Consider the following 20,165-nt stretch of genomic DNA (forward strand, 5'->3'; position numbering starts at 1 on the left):
AGAGACTCAAGCAATGTGACAGTGGGGTGGTCCCGTGGCCACGTGACTGGGCCCTCCTTGGGCTCTACCACCTTCCTCAGAGTAAAGTTGGTAGCAGTGTTTGATCTGTTGCTTAACAATCACTCAGACAAGCTTCACACATGGGATTTCACATTAACCCTCAAAGCCTATTTTGTCCCAAGTCAATAAGACACTAGCCGCTGACCTCCAGACATGCTGTTACTCCTAAACTGGGCTCACCCCATGGTGGGTGTGGAGACAGAAGACACAGCGGGTCAGAGCTCTGGAGCAGGAAGGATGTGCTTCTCACAGGAAGATGGAGACCACAGGGGTCTTTTGTGGAGCAATGACTCCTCAACAGCAAATGGGAAGTTTTAAGCTAAGGGTTCAAGTGTCCTCCTGCAAAGGCTAGAACAGAGGAGGATCAGCACAGGCCTGGGGCCAAGGTCCAGAGCCCAGGCTTGGGTTAATTGAAGTCCAAGGGTCAGAAAAGGTCAACACTATCATCCCTTGCTGCTGCTGCTGCTGCTAAGTTGCTTCAGTTGTGTCCGACTCTGTGCGACCCCATAGATGGCAGCCCACCAGGCTCCCCTGTCCCTGGGATTCTCCGGGCAAGAACACTGGAGTGGGTTGCCATTTCCTGCTCCAATGCATGAAAGTGAAGTCGCTCAGTCATGTCTGACTCTTCAGGACCCCATGGACTGCAGCCTGCCAGGGGGTTTCCATCCACGGGGTTTCCATCCATGGGGGTTTCCAGGCAAGAGTACTGGAGTGGGGTGCTGTTGCCTTCTCTGCTATCATCCCTTAGGTTCCCTGTAACCTGTTGGGAGAGTTAAAGACTCCCTCAAAGGAGTCTGAATTCTGAAACACTTCAAGAAGGTGCTTCATGCTGACCTTTGACTTTTGGACTCTTTGGGAGAGGGAGAGGGTGGGTTGATTTGGGAGAACAGCATTGAAACATGTATACTATCATGTAAGAAATGAATCGCCAGTCTAGGGTCAATACAGGATACAGGATGCTTGGGGCTGGTGCACTGGGATGACCCAGAGAGATGATATGGGAAGGGTGGTGGGAGGGGGGGTTCAGGGCAAAAAAAAAGAAAAAAAAATGACCTTTGCTTTTGAAACAGAAATGGGAGTCTTCACTCACTTATTTCTGTATAGCTCAGTTATAGCCCTGGCCTGGTCATAGCTGTGTGTTTTGACATTCTTTTCTTCCCTTAAAATCAGTAACTGGGCTTTGCTGGTGGCTCAGTAGTAAAGAATCTACCCGCCAATTCAAAGTCTTGGGTTCAATCCCTGGGGTTGGAAAAATCCCCTGGAGAAGGAAATGGCAATCTACTCCAGTATTTTTGCCTGGAAATTTCCATGGACAGAGAAGCCTGGTGGGTCCATGGGGTCATGAAAGAGCCAGACATCACATAGTGACTAAACCACTACCACTTATTTCTTGAGGCGAGACTGTATTGTAATAAACTTCTCTCTTAGAACGGCTTTTACTGTGTCCCATAGGTTTTGGATAATTGTGTTTCCATTGTCATTTGCCTCTAGGTATTTTTTGATTCCTCTTTGATTTCGTCAAGGATCCATTGATCATTTAGTAACATATAGTTTAGCACAAAAGCCTGATTGTGCTTTATACAATGTTTTCCTATAATTAATTTCTAATCTCATAGCATTGTGATCAGAAAGGATGATTAATATGATTTCAATTTTCTCAGATTTATCAAGCCTTGATTTGTGGTCTCTGATGTGATCGATCCTGAAGAATGTTCCATGTGCACCAGAGAAGTATATTCTGCTGGTTTCAGCTGAAATATCCTATGAATATCAACTGCATCTATCTGGCCTAATGTGTCATTTAAGGCTTGTGTTGCCTTCTTTATGTTCTGTTTGGATGATCTGTTCCATTGATGTAAGTGTGGTGTTAAAGTTCCCCAGTATGGTCATTTATGATAATAAAAAAAGGATCTCCCCATTTATGGCCACTAGGATGGCCTTATATATTGAGGTGTTCCTATGTTGGGTGCATATATCTTTACAATTGTTTATATATTCTCTGATTTATCCCTTGATTATTATGTAGTATCTTTCTTTGTCTCTTGTAACAGTCTTTATTTTAAAGACTTCTGTCTTATATGAGTGTTGATACTCCATCTTTCTTTTGATTTTCGTTTGTATGGAATGTCTTTTTCCATCTCCTTACTTTCAGTCTGTATGTGTCCCTGGATCTGAAGTGAAACTATTGTAGACAGCCTATGTGTGGGTCTTGCTTTTGTATCCAATCTATGTCTTTTGATTGAAGTTTTTAAACCATTTATATTTAAGGTAATTATTGATATATATGTTCCTATTGTTATTTTCTTAATTGTTTTGTTTTCTTTTTTCTAGGTCTTTTTTTATCCCCTTCTTTTGTTCTCTTTTGTTGTAGTTTAATGATCATTTTTACTGTTTTGTTTGAGTTTCTCTCTTTTTTTGTATGTTTCTACTGTAGCTTTTTGGTTTGCATTTCCCAGCAGATTTTGATATAGCAGTCTGTATATATGCAAGGTTGTTTGAAGTTGCTGGTCTCTTAATTTTAAGTGCAGTTCCCATTCACTGAATTTCTGTTCTTCTCTTCTCATGGTTTCTGGTTTTAATATCATATTGGTGTGTGGATAATTTCCTAAAATTATGGATTAATTCCTAAAATTTTGTTCACCTTTTCCAGTAACCTTTTCCATTTGTGATTTTCTTGTTTCTAGTTGTGGCTTCTTTTATTTATTTTTTCTGCCTGTAAAAGTTCATTTAGCATTTTATTCAAAGTTGTTTGGATGGTGCTGAATTCTGTTATCTTTTGCTTGTCTATAAAGCTTTAAATTTCTCCATTGTAGCTAAAAGAGAGCCTTGCTGTATAGACTATTCTTGGTTGTACATATATATATATATATACTTCATCACTTTAAATACATCAATGCACTCCCTTCTGGCCTGCTGAGTTTCTGTTGAAAAATCAATGGCTAACCTTATGGTGATTCCCTTGTATGTTATTTCTGGTTTTTGCTTTGTTGCTTTTAATATTTTTATTTAATTTTTGTTCATTTCTTTACTATTTGTCTTGACATGTTTCTTCTTGGGTTTGTCCTGTATGGGACACTCCACATTTTCTGCACTTGGGTGACTATTTCTTTTCACATGTTAGTGAAATTTTTTTACTGTAATCTCTTCAAATGTTTTCTCAGACTCTTTCTCTTTCTCTTATTTTTCTGGGGTCCTTATAATTCTAATCTTGGTGCCATTAATGTTGTTATAGGGGTTTCTGAGACTCTCCTAATTTCATTTTTTTCTTTTTTCTGTTCTTTGACAGTAATTTCCACCACACTGTCTTCTGTCTCATATATTTGTATTTCTCCTTAATTATTCTGCTACTGATTCTTTCTAGTGTATTCTTCATTTCCATTATTGTATTGTCCATCTCTGTTTGTTTGCTCTTTAAATCTTCTGTTAAACATTTATTGTGTCTTTTTGGTTTGTGCCTCCATTCTTTTTCCAAGGTTTTGGATCATCTTTACTATCATTACTCTGAAAACATTTTTTCAGGTAGGTTATCTATCTCCTCTTTATTAGTTGCTCTTATGGGTTTTACCTTGTTCCTTCATCTGCAACATACTTCTCTATCATCTCATTTTTTTTTTTGATTCACTGTGCTTGCATTCTCCTTTCTGCAGGACAGGATCCACTCCCTAGCTGTTGGAGTAGAAGCCCAATGTCTGTTTCTTAGCTGTGTTTCTGATCTTTGGGATGCCTCGTACTCTCTCAGCTCCTCAGAGATACTCTGATATGCTTTATCTGGTCAGCCTGTGTCACGTAGTACTCACCGCTTTTTTTTTACCAAACCTAGTATCTTGATTGTTTTCAACAGAACATGTGTCTGAATTTGTGGTTATAAATATATTTACTTTTGCATATAATTGTTACACTAAACAAATAGAAATCATTTTTGTCTCACACTGTCCCTTTGGGTTCCTCATTTTGTTAGTTGTTTCCTTATCACTGGAAGAAAAATTTGAGGGCAACCATAACCATCTCATGGAGAAGTCAATGGCACCCCACTCCAGCACTCTTGCCTGGAAAATCCCATGGATGGAGGAGCCTGGTGGGCCGCAGTCCATGAGGTCACTAAGAGTCGGACATGACTGAGTGACTTCACTTTCACTTTTCACTTTCATGCATTGGAGAAGGAAATGGCAACCCACTCCAGTGTTCTTGCCTGGAGAATCCCAGGAAAGGGGGAGCCTCATGGGCTGCCGAGTCGGACATGACTGAAGCGACTTAGCAGCAGCAGCATAACCATCTCAAATATCAAAAGGACCTAGGATTACACTAAGACATAAAAAACAGACTCAACATGGTATCATTAGCACTTCTTACATATAGCACTCACTTATCTCCACTTACCAGCTGCAGTTTCTGACCCCAACAGTAAAGGGAGATGATGGTTGTATTGGGAAAGGAAGAGGGATGAAACAAGGGAGCAGCCCAGTCTTAGCTTCTGGTACTAGAGTATGAGAGCATCAGTCTTTCTGGTCTGGCTGATGTTTAAAGTGGATTCTTTCATAAGTATCTTTCTGAGTCTTCAGAAGCTCTCCATGAGAATATTTCTGCAAAGTCAGGATTAGATTGAGGCCAAAGAGTCAGGGAATATATAAGCACAGGGTTGGACATTTTCTACTTTAAAAATTGTTTGACTTTTTTTTTTTCTATCATGGATTCTTTTGCATTAATTCTGGTATTTTTAAAATATTGCATTAAATATTTATTTAGATTACTGCCTTTTTGCTTTTTTGGCACTCCCTTAAATTATACACCTAAGATAGCTACTTTATTTGTATTACCTTGTCTTAACCCTGATTCTCTCCTTGTGACATAGGAAATGCATTTTTTTCTTTCTGGTTGTGTACCCTTTATCACCTTTCTTTTTTTCTTTTTGGTCTATGTCACATAAAATTTATCTCTGGGGTCCTGTCACCCTCCTATATTTCCCTCCAAGGTGGAATTTAGTACAGTTTCAGGCCAGCTTTTCTCCTCTGGCCCATATCTGAAGAACAGAAAAGTCTTATATTTCCTTTACAGAACAAATTCTGGGCAAGGAAGCCAGTCCCAATAGAGTATCAATTCTTTGTTCTGTTACAGAACCAGCTGGCCAGCATGTTTCTACAATGTGACTTTCTAGGTTGCAGTTAGACATCAGTCCGTTGCGCCTGAAGGCTTGAAGTAAGGGCCAGGGACACTGAACATGCCCCCCTTCTGTTCCTGGGAGACTAATAGCACAATCTATTTCATAGAAACCTTTATAGAAAATCTTTCCTCAGTCTCAAACTCCGTGGCTTCCATTGTGAAGGAAGGGTTTCAAGAGTGAGAGAGCTTTGGCTAAATCATGTATTAATTCAGCCTGTAGTCGAATACATGGGTATTATGGTTGAAACCTCCAGTCAGCTACCCAGTCCTTCTCTTTCTCCCATGTGAACTGTAAACTTCATGAAGGCAGGAATCATTTCTGCTTTGATCACTCTTAATATCCTCGGCATCCAGCAGAGTGTCTGGGAAATTCCAAATGCTCCATAAAATTATGTTGATGTAAATAGTGAATGAATTCTTTTTTCAGTGTCATTGTAAACCACATGTAAAAGTAACAAGCTTCTTGGTATATTTTATTACTTGTCAGTAACAATGTACATTCTTACTTTGCAACACTGATGAAGAGCTACAGATGCAGAGTTGACAGTGAAAGATGCAAAAAAATAAGATGAAATGAGATTCAGCAAAGCTTAGTAAGAAAGTTTAATAAGTAAGTGAAGGTTTGCTTATATTTTCAGAGTCAGAATAAGAGATTCTTTAGAAAACAGCATGAACGTGGCTAGTGGCAGATTTTCACTGTACCCTGTAATAGCCTCTACACCTCTCTATCCTGAAACGATAAACCTTATTCTTTGTGGATTTACCTGGATGAAAACCAATCAGGCAACTGTACAAATACTACAAACACCTGCACACTAGAAAAATTTAACAGTACCAGCACCAAATAGTTCTTTTAGTTTATCTCAAAGAATGTTCCTGGCTAATCCTCTCTTGGGGACATAGATAAACACTCTGAAGCTAATACAGTCTTAACATAAATTAAAATAAAGCAGAAAAGACATTTTAGAGCTTATAATATTTTGTTACCTTTGGATTTCTATTCCCATTTTGTAAGTCTCATTGTTGAAAAGAAAACATGTTCATGTTATTGTTCTGAAGAGACCAGTAACCTCAGCACTACACACTGGTAGAATTTTTCCTTTTCCTCCCTTGGTAACAACTTAGAAAACCCAGATGCTAAGCTATGGAAGAGGTTCCCACAAAGCACCTGGCTTCTTGGCACATATCTTAGGTAGCTGGGCTGGTAGCTGCTTTTCCATCTGAAATTTTCAAAGTTGGTTTTAGATCCAAGATTTACTTCTAAATTTAAACAACCTAGATTCTTGTCATATTGTCATTTTAAAACATTGAAATTATAAATGAAAATATAATAAAACTTTATCCAAGTAAAAGTTTTATATTATAAACTATAATATATTACATATATTATATGTAAAAGTGTGTGATTTTATAATATATCATGTAAATTATAAGGTATAATATAGATAATGTTATTGGATTTTAATATAATTTTATTTCTCAATATAATTAAATAAAATTTAATATAATTTTATTTTTAATGTATTTTAATGATAAAAATTCCATAATTATACTTCCAGTAAATCTTTTTCCTCCTAATATATGTATGTACCCTTATCTAACAGTTATCCTTTGTTTCTAAAACTGATCTAATCCATAAAGCATTATTGTAGGAGACCACTTGCTTCAAAATATATCTTAATTAGCTCTTTGTTATATACTACCTTGTCTAGAAATGATTTGAGATAAGACACAGTTTACAAATTTCTTTTGTGTGGATATATATCTCCCAATGTGAGAACAATTTTATCTTTTCTATGTTTTCTAAAATCCTTTTTCATTTCTAAAATTCTGTACTCAAGCTACTTGAAAGGCTTGTTATTAATAATTCCATTTATCTCTAGAACATCAATATCTTGACATTTTAATCATTTTTACAATAACTCTGCCAATGTTCCCTTTATATCTCATCTATCTAAATTTTGATTTTATTTTTTGCTCTATGATTTCATATGAACTATATTCTTCTATTTCTTGGTTCATATCTATTCAGTAATACTATGCTCCAAAATCAACCTTAATTTTCTGAGTGTTTAGATCTATGCTATATATTAGTAAAGCCATGCAAATAAAAATTGCTATAAGCTTTTCATAGCCTAAATGGTGTATTCCTAACATGTTTCTGTAGTTTTGCATTTCAGATGGGGTAATTCAAGAGGGCCTCAGTAATATAAACAAATTTGGTTAGAGGCAATAAAGATATGCTGTCTAATCACAACAAACTGGAATCTTACAATCTATACAGTAAGAAAGAATTAAGTTGTATGGTTATATAACTTCAATATTGAGTATGTTTCTTCCTGCTGTTTGTTATTTGTTATCTAAATATTTGTCACATCTGGGAGCAGTGAATCCCAAGAGTAAAAAAAAAAGCAAACAAACAAAAAACAGTGCAAGACCAAAAGATTGTGTTCATTTTATATGTGAAAACTTCCCAAAATGAAGCTCTTGGGTCATGTAACCACTATCCCCATCAACATCAGCATATGGAACACTCAAGATGTTTCAAATTAGTACAAACCATTTTTGGTTGATTTGTTACTGTTATTAAATGCTCGTTTAATTGTACTTTAAATACTCAATCTCTTTTATTTTCTTGCCTAAACTGCATCCTGAAGCTGCAAAGACTGAAGAGTGACTACGATTTTAAAGTTTCACTCTGGGCAACAGAAACTCTGAGCTGTCATTTGGTGTCTTTGATTCAGGTTGAATTGGGTGGACTTCTCTGTGTGCTTCTCTGAATGCACTTCAGCTTTTATTGGTCACATAAAAACTTTGTGTAGTTTATAAACTATCAAGTCAACCCAAAGGTTAAGCTTTTGTTTGACAGATATGGAAGCTGTATGTGATATGAGCGTGCAAATTCAACAAAAGTGACGGGGAATACATAATATAGATCGATTCTTATTCCAGAATTTATGGGCATTCTAAGGCTACCTGAACCTGATCATAAGAGTGGACTGTCTGTAACGCCACTTTTTGCTTTTAGACAATTAGTGTGTATACTTGTGATATGACATGTTGTAATCAGGTATATATCGGGCATCTGCATTGATTCTTAAAGGACCTCATTTGTTCTAGAGAATTTCCACAGACAAACATGAGAATCTTGAATAAAAGTTTAAAAAAGTAAATCAGTTCAGCTCAGTTCAGTCACTCAGTCATGTCTGACTCTTTGCGACCCCATGAACCACAGTACACCAGGCCTCCCTGTCCATCATCAACTCCCGGAGTTTCCCCAAACCCATGTCCATTGAGTCGGTGTTGCTATCCAACCATCTCATTCTCTGTCATCCCCCAACACGAATAAACAAATCTAAACTTTGAGAATATATGTAAATTAGCTACTGTTTCTCAAGAAGCCTGAGCTAGGTTGTGTGGGTTCTGTGAATCTATATACACATAATATGACTGGGTGATTGAAGATGTAATTTATATTTGTTTCAAAAATATTTTGTGAATATGAGCATGAATGATTCTTTCAGAGAAAAAGATATATCAATAAAAGAAACTGAGAAGCCATACCACCATACTTCAGCTTGGAAGGCAGTGTTGTCTTACCTGGCCATCTAACTATAACAAGGACAGAAGCTTGAGTCCTAAGGTAGAACTCATTATTTTCCTTCTAGACCTTTTTCCAATTTTATTTCATTTTTTCCTTCTTTTCGGCTTCCCTGGTGGCTCAGATGGTAAAGTGTTTGCCTGCATGGCGGGAGACCTGGGTTTGATCCCTGGGTCAGGAAGATGCCTTGGAGAAGGAAATGGCAACCCACTCCAGTACTCTTGCCTGGAAAATTTCATGGATGGAGGAGTCTGGTGGGCTACAGTCCATGGGGCCACAAAGAGTCGGACACTATATATATATATAACTATAACTATATATATAACTATAACAAGGACAGAAGCTTGAGTCCTAAGGTAGGACTCATTATTTTCCTTCCAGACCTTGTTCCAATTTTATTTCATTTTTTCCTTCTTTTCAAATTCCTTCATTTCCTTCCTGGTACTTTACTGCTGTCCCTTCATTATATCTCTATGATCTTCTATTTTCTCTTTGCCTTCTTTAGACTCAAAGGGAGTTCATATCTTTCCATGAATCTTATTTCCATTGGACTAATAATAAAAATGACTCGGTTCAGTTTACTTAAATCTAAATGCTATTATAATTCATTTTAAATTATTCATATAATTTCAGTTAAAAATTCCAATTGATTAACACTGTTTAATGATGAATAGATATTCTCTTTGCCTCCAATATCCTTCATAATGTTTGCCTCTTTCTTAAACATCACTGCCAGATTTTCAACTTTACAATTTTTTTACAATTTTATTAAGATACATTCCATAAAATTCACCAACTTAGAGTATACGGTTCAATGACTTTTTTTTTTATTATATTCAGACTTGTGTAAATAGCACCATAATCTAATTTTAGAATAGGTCTAAATCCCAAAGAAAGACAATATCCATTTGCCATCATTCCTCATAGCTGCTCCCTGCCCTACCTCTAGGCCAAGGCAGCTCCTAATCTTTCTGTCTCTTTAGGTTTGCCTATTTTAAACATATTTCATGAATGAAATCATTCTACATGTGATGTTTTATGACTGGCTTCTTTCACTTAGCATAATATTTTCCATTTTCATCATTTTATAATATATATCAGTACTTCAAACCTTTCATGGCAATAGTAATAAATTAACACTTTAAAAATGTATGGTTTCTTTTATAACAATGCTATTCTACATCAATTTTGTCTCAAGCACATAAAAAGAATTCAACATGATTTAAGTAATGTCTTTAGTTTTAATAATGAAACGTACATTAGTGTGTTTTCCCTAATTCTAAATATTGTCTTACTATCTCAATGGACAACTGTAAGAGAATAGTGTTTCTTTCCACCAACTAACAGTTTTCTGATTTTCATCTGCTAAGTTTCCTTAACTAACATTCTCTTCAATCTCATCATATTAGTGAGACTTCTCAGATAAGATAGATTTTTGTGAAAAGAATATATGATATACTTTTTTTCCCCACTGTTTTTGTCCATAACAAAAATTAGTCTGTTGGTAGGGAGCCATAGAAATGCATACATAATCTATTCCTGTTGGGATGATTTAGAAGGCAGAAAGATTTCTGCTATTAATTTGTTGTAGCACATAATTGAAATATCAATTGATTAAACCCAGCATTCAGTTACTCAATGAGCATTTATCCATCCTGATGCTCTCATGGAATTAGTTTTATATGAAATTAACTTTGTGTTGGATGATAAAATGCAAGCTTAAAAATAAACTGTAACAAAGACTTGTTATAAAATACCAGATGCTCTTTTCAATTTTGGTTCTGAAATGAATACATGTCAGTCAAGGCCAAGAGAAAAATTTTCTCCAGCTATATCAGATCTGCTCAGCTGTATCCCAATAAATGCTTCTTCCATAATGTTATTTTTCCACTTGTATACAATATTTTTCTGGCTTGTCTCTACAAGTGGAATTGTAAAGAGGTATCAGACATGTTATCTTTCCCAGGTTTAATAGGTTTCCCAAGTGTGCTTGCCAATCAGTGTGTTAACAACAGCACCAGCTCTGAAACCTAGAATAACACTCTAAAAATAGGAAAAAATGTATAAATTTTTCTATAGAGTAGAAAGCTGCATTAATGACCAAATTTAGCACATCTTTCTGGAGCCACATTCATTGCCATGTAACTGTTGTGTCTCCTCACTCTGCCTTTGGACTTGACCATGTGACTTGGCTTGGCCAATGGGATGTGACCCAAGAAGAGTCTAGAAAAAGCACCAAAGCACCTCTGCTCATTCTTCCCTGTGCTATCACCATGGGAAACGACTATGTGACCAGGCAGATTTCTGGGTGTGAGAGACAGTTGGGAAAACCCAAGTAACTACAATTCACCCAGCTAAGACTGCACATAACTGCTCACCACTAGTTATGAGTGAACTTATTTAATATTAGAAGTTCCCACTCAAACTCAACCTAAATTTCTGACCCACAGACCCAAAATAAATATTTAATCTTGTTGGATATTTGATGTGATCATTTTTAATGTAGCATGGTTGTGGCAATGATAATTGATATCATAAATGGATTCTCAAAAAATGATCAGTTCAATTCGGTCACATCTGACTCTTTGTGACGCCATGAACTGCAGCATGCCAGGCTTCCCTGTCCTTCACCAACTCCTGGAGCTTGCTCAAACTCATGTCCATCAAGTCGGTGATGCCATCCAACAATCTCATCCTCTGTTGTCCCCTTCTCTTCCCACTTTCAATCTTTCCCGGCACTGGGATCTTTTCCAAGGAGTCAGTTCTTCGCATCAGGTGGCCAAATTATTGGAGTTTCAGCTTCAACATCAGTCCTTTGAATGAATATTCAGGACTTATTTCCTTTAGGATGAACTGGTTGGATCTCCTTGCAGTCCAAGGGACTCTCCAGAGTCTTCTCCAACACCACAGTTCAAAAGCGTCAATTCTTCGGTGCTCAGCTTTCTTTATAGTCCAACTCTCATATCCATACATGACTACTGGAAAAACAATAGCTTTGACTAGACGGACTTTTGTTGGCAAAGTCATGTCTCTGCTTTCTAATATGCTGTCTAGGTTGGTCATAGTTTTTCTTCTAAGGAGCAAGTGTCTTTTAATTTCATGGGTGCAGTCACCATCTGCAGTGACTTTGGAGCCTCCCAAAATAAAGTCTGTCACTGTTTCCATTATTTTCCTATCTATTTGCCATGATGGGACCAGATACCATGATCTTAGTTTTCTGAATGTTGAGATTTTTTTTTAAATTTTATTTATTTTATTGGAGACTAATTACTTTACAATATTGCGGTGGTTATTGCCATACATTGACATGAATCAGCCATGGGTGTACATGTGTTGCCCATCCTGAACCCCCTCCCACCTCCCTCCCCATCCCATCCCATCCCTCAGAGTCATCCCAGTGCACCAGCTTTGAGTGTCCTGTTTCATGCCTTGAACTTGAACTGGTGATCTATTTCACATATGGTAATATACATGTTTCAATGCTAGTCTCTCAAATCATCTCACCCTCACCTTCTCCCACAGAGTCCAAACGTCTGTTCTTTTTATCTGTGTCTCTTTTGCTGTCTTGATTATAGGGTCATCATTACCATCTTTCTAAATTCCATATATATGTGTTAATATACTGTATTGGTGTTATTCTTTCTGACTTAGACTTCACTCTATATAATAGGCTCCAGTTTCATCCACCTCATTAGAACTGGATCAAATGCATTCTTTTTAATAGCTGAGTAATATTCCATTGTGTATATGTACCACAGCTTTCTTATCCATTCATCTGCTGATGGACATCTAGGTTGCTTCCATGTCCTGGCTATTATAAACAGTGCTGCAATGAACATTGGGGTACATGTGTCTCTTTCAATTCTGGTTTCCTTGGTGTGTATGCCCAGCAGTGGGATTGCTGGGTCATAAGGCAGTTCTATTTCCAGGTCTTTAAGTAAGGAATCTCCACACTGTTCTCTATAGTGGCTGTACTAGTTTGCATTCCCACCAACAGAGTAGGAGGGTTCCCTTTTCTCTGCACCCTGGAGGAGAGTGAAAAAGTTAGCTTAAAGCTCAACATTCAGAAAACGAAGATCATGGCATCCAGTTATTGTTTGTAGACTTTTTGATGGCATCCAGTTATTGTTTGTAGACTTTTTGATGGCATCCATTCTGACCGGTGTGAGATGGTACCTCATTGTGGTTTTGATTTTCATTCTCTGATAATGAGTGATGTTGAGCATCTTTCCATGTGTTTGTTAGCCATCCATATGTCTTTGGAGAAATGTCTGTTTAGTACTTTGGAACATTGTTTGATTGGGTCCTTTACTTTTCTGGTATTGAGCTGCATGAGCTGTCTATGTATTTTAAAGCTTAATTCTTCATTGATTGTTTCAGTCACTATTATTTTCTCCCATTCTGGAGGCTGACTTTTCACTTTGCTTATAGTTTCCTTCGTTGTGCAAAAGCTTTTAAGTTTAATTAGGTCCTATTTGTTTATTTTTGCTTTTATTTCCATTACTCTGAGAGGTGGGACATAGAGGATCCTGCTGTGATTTATGTCAGACAGCGTTTTGCATATGTTTTACTCTCAGTTCAGTTCAGTTCGGTTCAGTTGCTCGGTCATGTCCGACTCTTTGTGACCCCATGAATCGCAGCTCGCCAGGCCTCCCTGTCCCTCACCAACTCCCGGAGTTCACTCAGACTCGCTTCCATCGAGTCAGTGATGCCATCCAGCCATCTCATCCTCTGTCGTCCCCTTCTCCTCCTGCCCCCAATCCCTCCCAGCATCAGAGTCTTTTCCAGTGAGTCAACTCTTCATATGAGGTGGCCAAAGTACTAGAGTTTCAGCTTTAGCATCATTCCTTCCAAAGAAATCCCAGGGCTGATCTCCTTCAGAATGTACTGGCTGGAACTCCTTGCAGTCCAAGGGACTCTCAAGAGTCTTCTCCAACACCACAATTCAAAAGCATCAATTCTTCGGCACTCAGCCTTCTTCACAGTCCAACTCTCACATCCATACATGACCACAGGAAAAACCATAGCTTTGACTAGACGGACCTTATGGCAGAAAGTAAAGAGGAACTAAAAAGCCTCTTGATGAAAGTGAAAGAGGAGAGTGAAAAAGTTGGCTTAAAGCTCAACATTCAGAAAACGAAGATCATGGTATCCAGTCCCATCACGTCATGGGAAATAGATGGGGAAACAATGGAAACAGTGTCAGGCTTTGCTTTTTTGGGCTCCAAAATCACTGCAGATGGTGACTGCAGCCATGAAATTAAAAGACATTTACTCCTTGGAAGAAAAGTTATGACCAACCTAGATAGCATATCCAAAAGCAGAGACTTTACTTTGCCGACTAAGGTCTGTCTAGTCAAGGCTATGGTTTTTCCTGTGGTCATGTTGGTTTATAGTTTCTGGTCTTACATTTAGATCTTTAATCCATTTTGAGTTTATTTTTCTGTATGGTGTTAGAAAGTGTTCTAGTGTTCTTTTACAGGTGGTTAACCAGTTTTCCCAGCACCACTTGTTAAAGAGATTGTTTTTTCTCCACTGTGTGTTCTTGCCTACTTTGTCAAAGATAAGGTGTCCGTAGGTGCATGGATTTATCTCTGGGCTTTCTATTTTGTTCCATTGATCTATGATCTTGAGTTTCAAGCCAACTTTTTCACTCTCCTGTTACACTTTCATTAAGAGGCTCTTTAATTCTTCTTTGTTTTCTGCTGTAAGGGTGATGTCATCTGTGTATCTGAAGTTATTGATATTTCTCTCAGCAATCTTGATTCCAACTTGTGATTTATCCAGCCTGGCATTTCACATGATGTACTCTGCATATAAGTTAAATAAGCAAGGTGACAATATACAGCCTTGTTGTACTCCTTTCCTGATTTGGAACCAGTCTGTTATTCCATGTCCAGTTCTAACTGTTGCTTTTTGACCAGTATACAGATTTCTTTGGAAGCAGGACAGGTGGTGTGGTATTCCCATCTCTTTCAGAATTTTCCACAGTTTACTGTGATCTACACAGTCAAAGGCTTTGGCATAGTCAATAAAGCAGAAGTAGATGTTTTTCTGGAACTCTCTTGCTTTTTCCATGATCCAACAGATGTTGGCAATTTGATCTCTGGTTCCTCTGCCTTTTCTAAAATCAGCTTGAACATCTGGAAGTTCTGGTTCAAGTACTGTTGAAGCCTGGCTTGGAGAATTTTGAGCATTACTTTGCTAGTGTGAGAGATGAGTGCAATTGTGTGGTACTTTGAATATTCTTTGGCATTGCCTTTCTTTGGGATTGGAATGAAAACTGACCTTTTCCAGTCCTGTGGCCACTGCTGAGTTTTCCAAACTTGCTGGCATATTGAGTGCAGCACTTTCACAGCATCATCTTTTAGGATTGGAAGTAGCTCAACTATAAATCCATCACCTCCACTAGGTTTGTTCATAGTAATGCTTCCTAAGGCTCACTTGACTTTGCATTCCAGGACATCTGGCTCTAGGTAGGTGATCACACCATTGTGGTTATCTGGGTCGTGAAGAGCTTTTTTGTGAAGTTCTTCCATGTATTCTTGTCACTTCTTCTTAATATCTTCTGCTTCTGTTAGGTCCCTACCATTTCTGTCTTTATTGTGCCCATCTTTACATGAAATGTTTCCTTGGTATCTCTAATTTTCTTGAAGAGATCTCTAGTCTTTCCCATTCTATTGTTTTCTTCTATTTTTTTTTGCATTGATCCTTGAGGAAGTTTTTCATATCTATTCTTGCTATTCTTTCAAATGGATATATTTTCCTTTTCTCTTTTGTTTTTCACTTCTCTTCTTTTCTCAGCTATTTGTAAGGCCTCCTCAGACAACCACTGTGCCTTTTTGCATTTCTTTTTCTTGGGAATGGTCTTAATCATTGCCTCCTGTACAAAGTCATGAAGGTCCATTCTTTGTTCTTCAGGCACTCTGTCTATCAGATCTAATCCCTTTGTCACTTCCACTATATAATCATAAGGGATTTGATTTAGGTCATACCTGAATGGTCTAGTGGTTTTCCCTACTTTCTTCAATTTAAGTTTAAACTTGGCAGTAAGGAGTTCATGATCTGAGCCACAGTCAGATCCCAGTCTTGTTTTTGTTGACTGTATAGAGCGTCTCCATCTTTGGCAAATAATATAATCAATCAGATTTTGGTGTTGACCATCTGGTGATATCCATACGTAGAGTCTTCTCTTGTGTTGTTGTAAGAGGGTGTTTGCCATGACCAGTGTGTTCTCTTGGAAAAACTCTATTAACCTTTACCCTGCCTCATTCTGTACTCCAAGGGCAAATTTCCCTGGCACTCCAGTATTTCTTGACTTCCTACTTTTGCATTCCAGTCCCCTATAATGAAATGGACATCTTTTTTGGGTGTCAGTTCTAGAAGGTCTTGTAGGTCTTCATAGAACCATTCAACTTCAGCTTCTTCAGCAGTATTGGTCAGGGCATAGACTTGGATTACCGTGATATTGAATGGTTTGCCTTGAAAACAAACAGAGATCATTCTGTAGTTTTTGAGATTTCACTCAAGTATTGCATTTTGGACTCTTTTGTTGACTATGAGGGTTACTCCATTTCTTCTAAGGGATTTTTGCCCACAGTAGTAGATATAATGGTCATATGAGTTAAACTCACCCATTTCAACGCATTTTAGTTCACTGATTCCTAAAATGTCGATGTTCACTCTTGCCATCTCCTGTGTGATCACTTCCAATTTACCTTGATTCATGGACCTACCATTCTAGGTTCCTATGCAATATTGTTCTTTACAGCATTGGACTTTACTTCCATCACCAGTCACATCAACAACTGGGCATTGTTTTGCTTTGGATCTGTCTTTTCATTCTTTCTGGAGTTATTTCTCCACTATTCTCCAGTGTCATATTGGACGCCTACCGACCTGGAGAATTCATCTTTTAGTGTCTTATCTTTTTGCCTTTTCATACTGTTCATGCGGTTCTCGAGGCAAGAACACTGAAGTGGTTTGCCATTCCCTTGCCTAGAGCACCACTTTTTGTCAGAACTCTGATGATCAGTCATACTTATTCATAATACTGTCACTAGAATATCAACTAATCTAATTAAAATTTTGTGTTATTTAGTCACTTTGCAGCCCCATAGACTATAGACTGCTAGGCTCCTCTGTCCATGGGATTTTCCAGTTAAAAGTACTGGAGTGGGTTGCCATTTCCTTCTCCAGGGGATCTTCATGACTCAGGGATGGAACCAGCATCTCCTGCTTGGCAGGAAAATTCTTTACCACTGAGTTACCTGGGGAGCCCAGTTGAAACTTACCACTTAAAAAAGATAAATGTGTTTATTAGCTTAACTACTTAATAAACTTTTATGCAATATCTGGGATCCAAAATTCATATGATGAAACCTAATCCCCTGTGTGATGGTATTTGAAATAGGACACTTGAGATGATTAGGTCATGAGGGTGAGTCCTCATGAATGGGATTAGAGAGTTGGACTGTGAAGAAAACTGAGCACTGAAGAACTGATGCTTTTGAACTGTGGTGTTGGAGAAGACTCTGGAGAGTCCCTTGGACTGCAAGGAGATCCAACCAGTCCATCCTAAAGAGATCAGTCCTGGGTGTTCATTGGAAGGACTGATGCTAAAGCTGAAACTCCAATACTTTGGCCACCTCATGCGAAGAGTTGACTCATTGGAAAAGACCCTGATGCTAGGAGGGATTGGGGGCAGGAGGAGAAGGGGACGACAGAGGATGAGATGGCTGGATGGCATCACCAACTCGATGGACATGTGTTTTAATGAACTCTGGGAGTTGATGATGGATGGGGAGGCCTGGTGTGCTGTGATTCATGGGGTCGCCAAGAGTCGGACACGAATGAATGACTGAACTGAACTGAACTGAAGTGACATCTATTGAGAGCCCCTTGCCCCTTCTGTTATGTGAGGATATAGTGCAAAGGTGGCCATCTATGAACCAGGAAGCAATCTCAGCAGATACCAAACCCAGTGATACCAAAGTCTTGGGCTTTCCAGCCTCCAGTATTATAAGTGTTAATACAAGTCATCTAGTTTATTAAAGCAGCCCAGACTAAGAAGTCTTTCCAAAATAAGCAGGCAAAGTCTTAAAGATGTGCTTATCACTTGAGCCAGCATTGCCCTCTTCTAGTGCTTTATACTAAGTGTTTATTTTCATACAGTATACTGAGAAAATAATCATGAATATAAAGTGAAAGTTTCATTTTTAAGGGTATTTATTAAATAATGTTAATAATAATAATAACTGGAAAAGTTAGGCTAAATAAATCATGGTGAGCCTATTTAGTGAAATACCATAGTTATTAATATTAAAAATACAGAAAAAAAGTTGCAAGGGAAAATTAGGAGTGCATTAATTGAAAAAAATGTGTTAAAAGATGATATATAATATATACAGAGAGATATACTACATATACAGCATGACACCAATATTATTTTTATAAATTTGCATTCAGCTGCCTAAAAAGAGCAAGAGACTTTATAGTATACTATAAACAGTATTCTGTATGATGGGATTATGGTTATTTGTAAAATCTTTGTTGCCCTTTCTAAGCTTTCTACTTGCATGACTTAAAATAAGAGCAAATGGGTGTTGAATGAGGGTTTAGGATACTCACCTAAGAATAAAGTGCATGAGTTCTATTGCATGAATTTTATGCCATATATTTAGGTATGTATTGAGGTTGACAGATAAATTACTACTGAATAGCTCTACTATTACTCTTGCGTGATTGTACACTGAGAAGCTCTTTTGATGTTTTCCATTGCTCCTCTGTATTTCAATAGATATGTCAGTTAAAATATGAGCTTCATTACTATTCATCATTTTATAAGCTGAATATTTGAGATATGAAATTTATTAAGAGTCTCAAATTTAACATCCTCAGGGGCCAAGGAGGTTATGCAAAATAAGTAAAGCAGATTAACCAACAGCCAGGTGCAATGGGAACAGGTACTTACTATCCACCGATTATTGGCAAAAAGCAATGTGTGCCTTGTGGTGCCAGCTCTGATGATTTTCAAGAAAAACTAGATATCCAATTTTTAAAGCTATCTCTCTAATTTTATATTATCCTGGCTATTAATTCAAACATTTTAAAAGTTTACAGGCTACAGGAGCATGGCTAAAAGTTGCTTTTGTTCTATAAACAGTCAATTTGTGATTTCAGAAATGTCAACATGCTAAATATGAGGTACCTACAGGTAAAATATTCTAATATAAAGACCAATAATTTTGCCCTGAGTAACCAATTCATTTATTAAATGTGGAAATCTCGTCATGTGACTGCAAGCAGTCAAGGTAAATGAGCTGACAAATAAGAAAGCCAACACTTTTCAGTTTTAATCCCAGGATCTTTAAGTGTATCATTTTAGTTTGTATAAGATCAAGGTCAAAATTTATAAACCTCAATGTGTATAATTTTCCACTTCCAAAATAAATGAGCATTCTAAAGGACTCTGCAAAAGGAAACATCACAAAAATAAGAGAAAAGGACAGCCCGATAAGATTGCTAGGTGTGAGGTTATGTGAAATGTGAATTTGTGTTCCCAAACAGGGATATTTGTCCCTCATGATCTCTAAGGTAGAGAGGATGTATGACAGGGACATACAAAGTACGTGAATGGCAGAAAGTCGAAGTTACTGGTTACTGGTTATTTATGGAAATTGTCTAATAATAGAAAATGACCAATACTCCAGATATTTGAAGCTTTTGAGAAATTACAGCTCCTTGCATAAGGAGAAAGAACCCGCAGAACCTGCAGAAAGCTGAATTTGGGTGCTACCTCTACATTGGAGTGGATGAGGTTGGGGACCAATCTCATTTAGATTCCCCTGGAAGAGGCGGCTTGATTTTAATAGTCAAGCAGCTCAGTCAGAGATTCCAGGGTCACTTAGGAACTGTTCTCAGTGCATCACATTCAGACACCTCTTTGCAGCTGCAGTAGGACTAGAATCTATTACAACTTGAGGAAAATGAAACGCAAACTGTCACTGAGAGTGGATAGTGTTTCTGTCACGCAATTTCAGCCAGCGCTCAGATGATTCAACCACTGGAAGGGGTCCACAGGTCATACTTTGAGAAACCTTAGTGTATGTGTGTGTATACGCGTGAGTGTAACATATATAGGTACTGACATACGTGTGTGGACTTCCCAGGTAGCGCTAGTGGTAAAGAACCCTCCTGATCTTTTCCTCGATCCCTGGAAAAGATCCCCTGGAGGAGGGAGGACCCTGGTGGGCTACAGTCCACAGAGCCACAAAGAGTCGGGCACAGCTGAAGCGACTAAGCATGCAGGCACACGTTGACATATATATACACACACATTCAACAG

This window comes from Oryx dammah, unplaced genomic scaffold (assembly GCF_014754425.2).
Source record: "Oryx dammah isolate SB20612 unplaced genomic scaffold, SCBI_Odam_1.1 HiC_scaffold_19, whole genome shotgun sequence".
Taxonomy (NCBI): Eukaryota; Metazoa; Chordata; class Mammalia; order Artiodactyla; family Bovidae; genus Oryx; species Oryx dammah.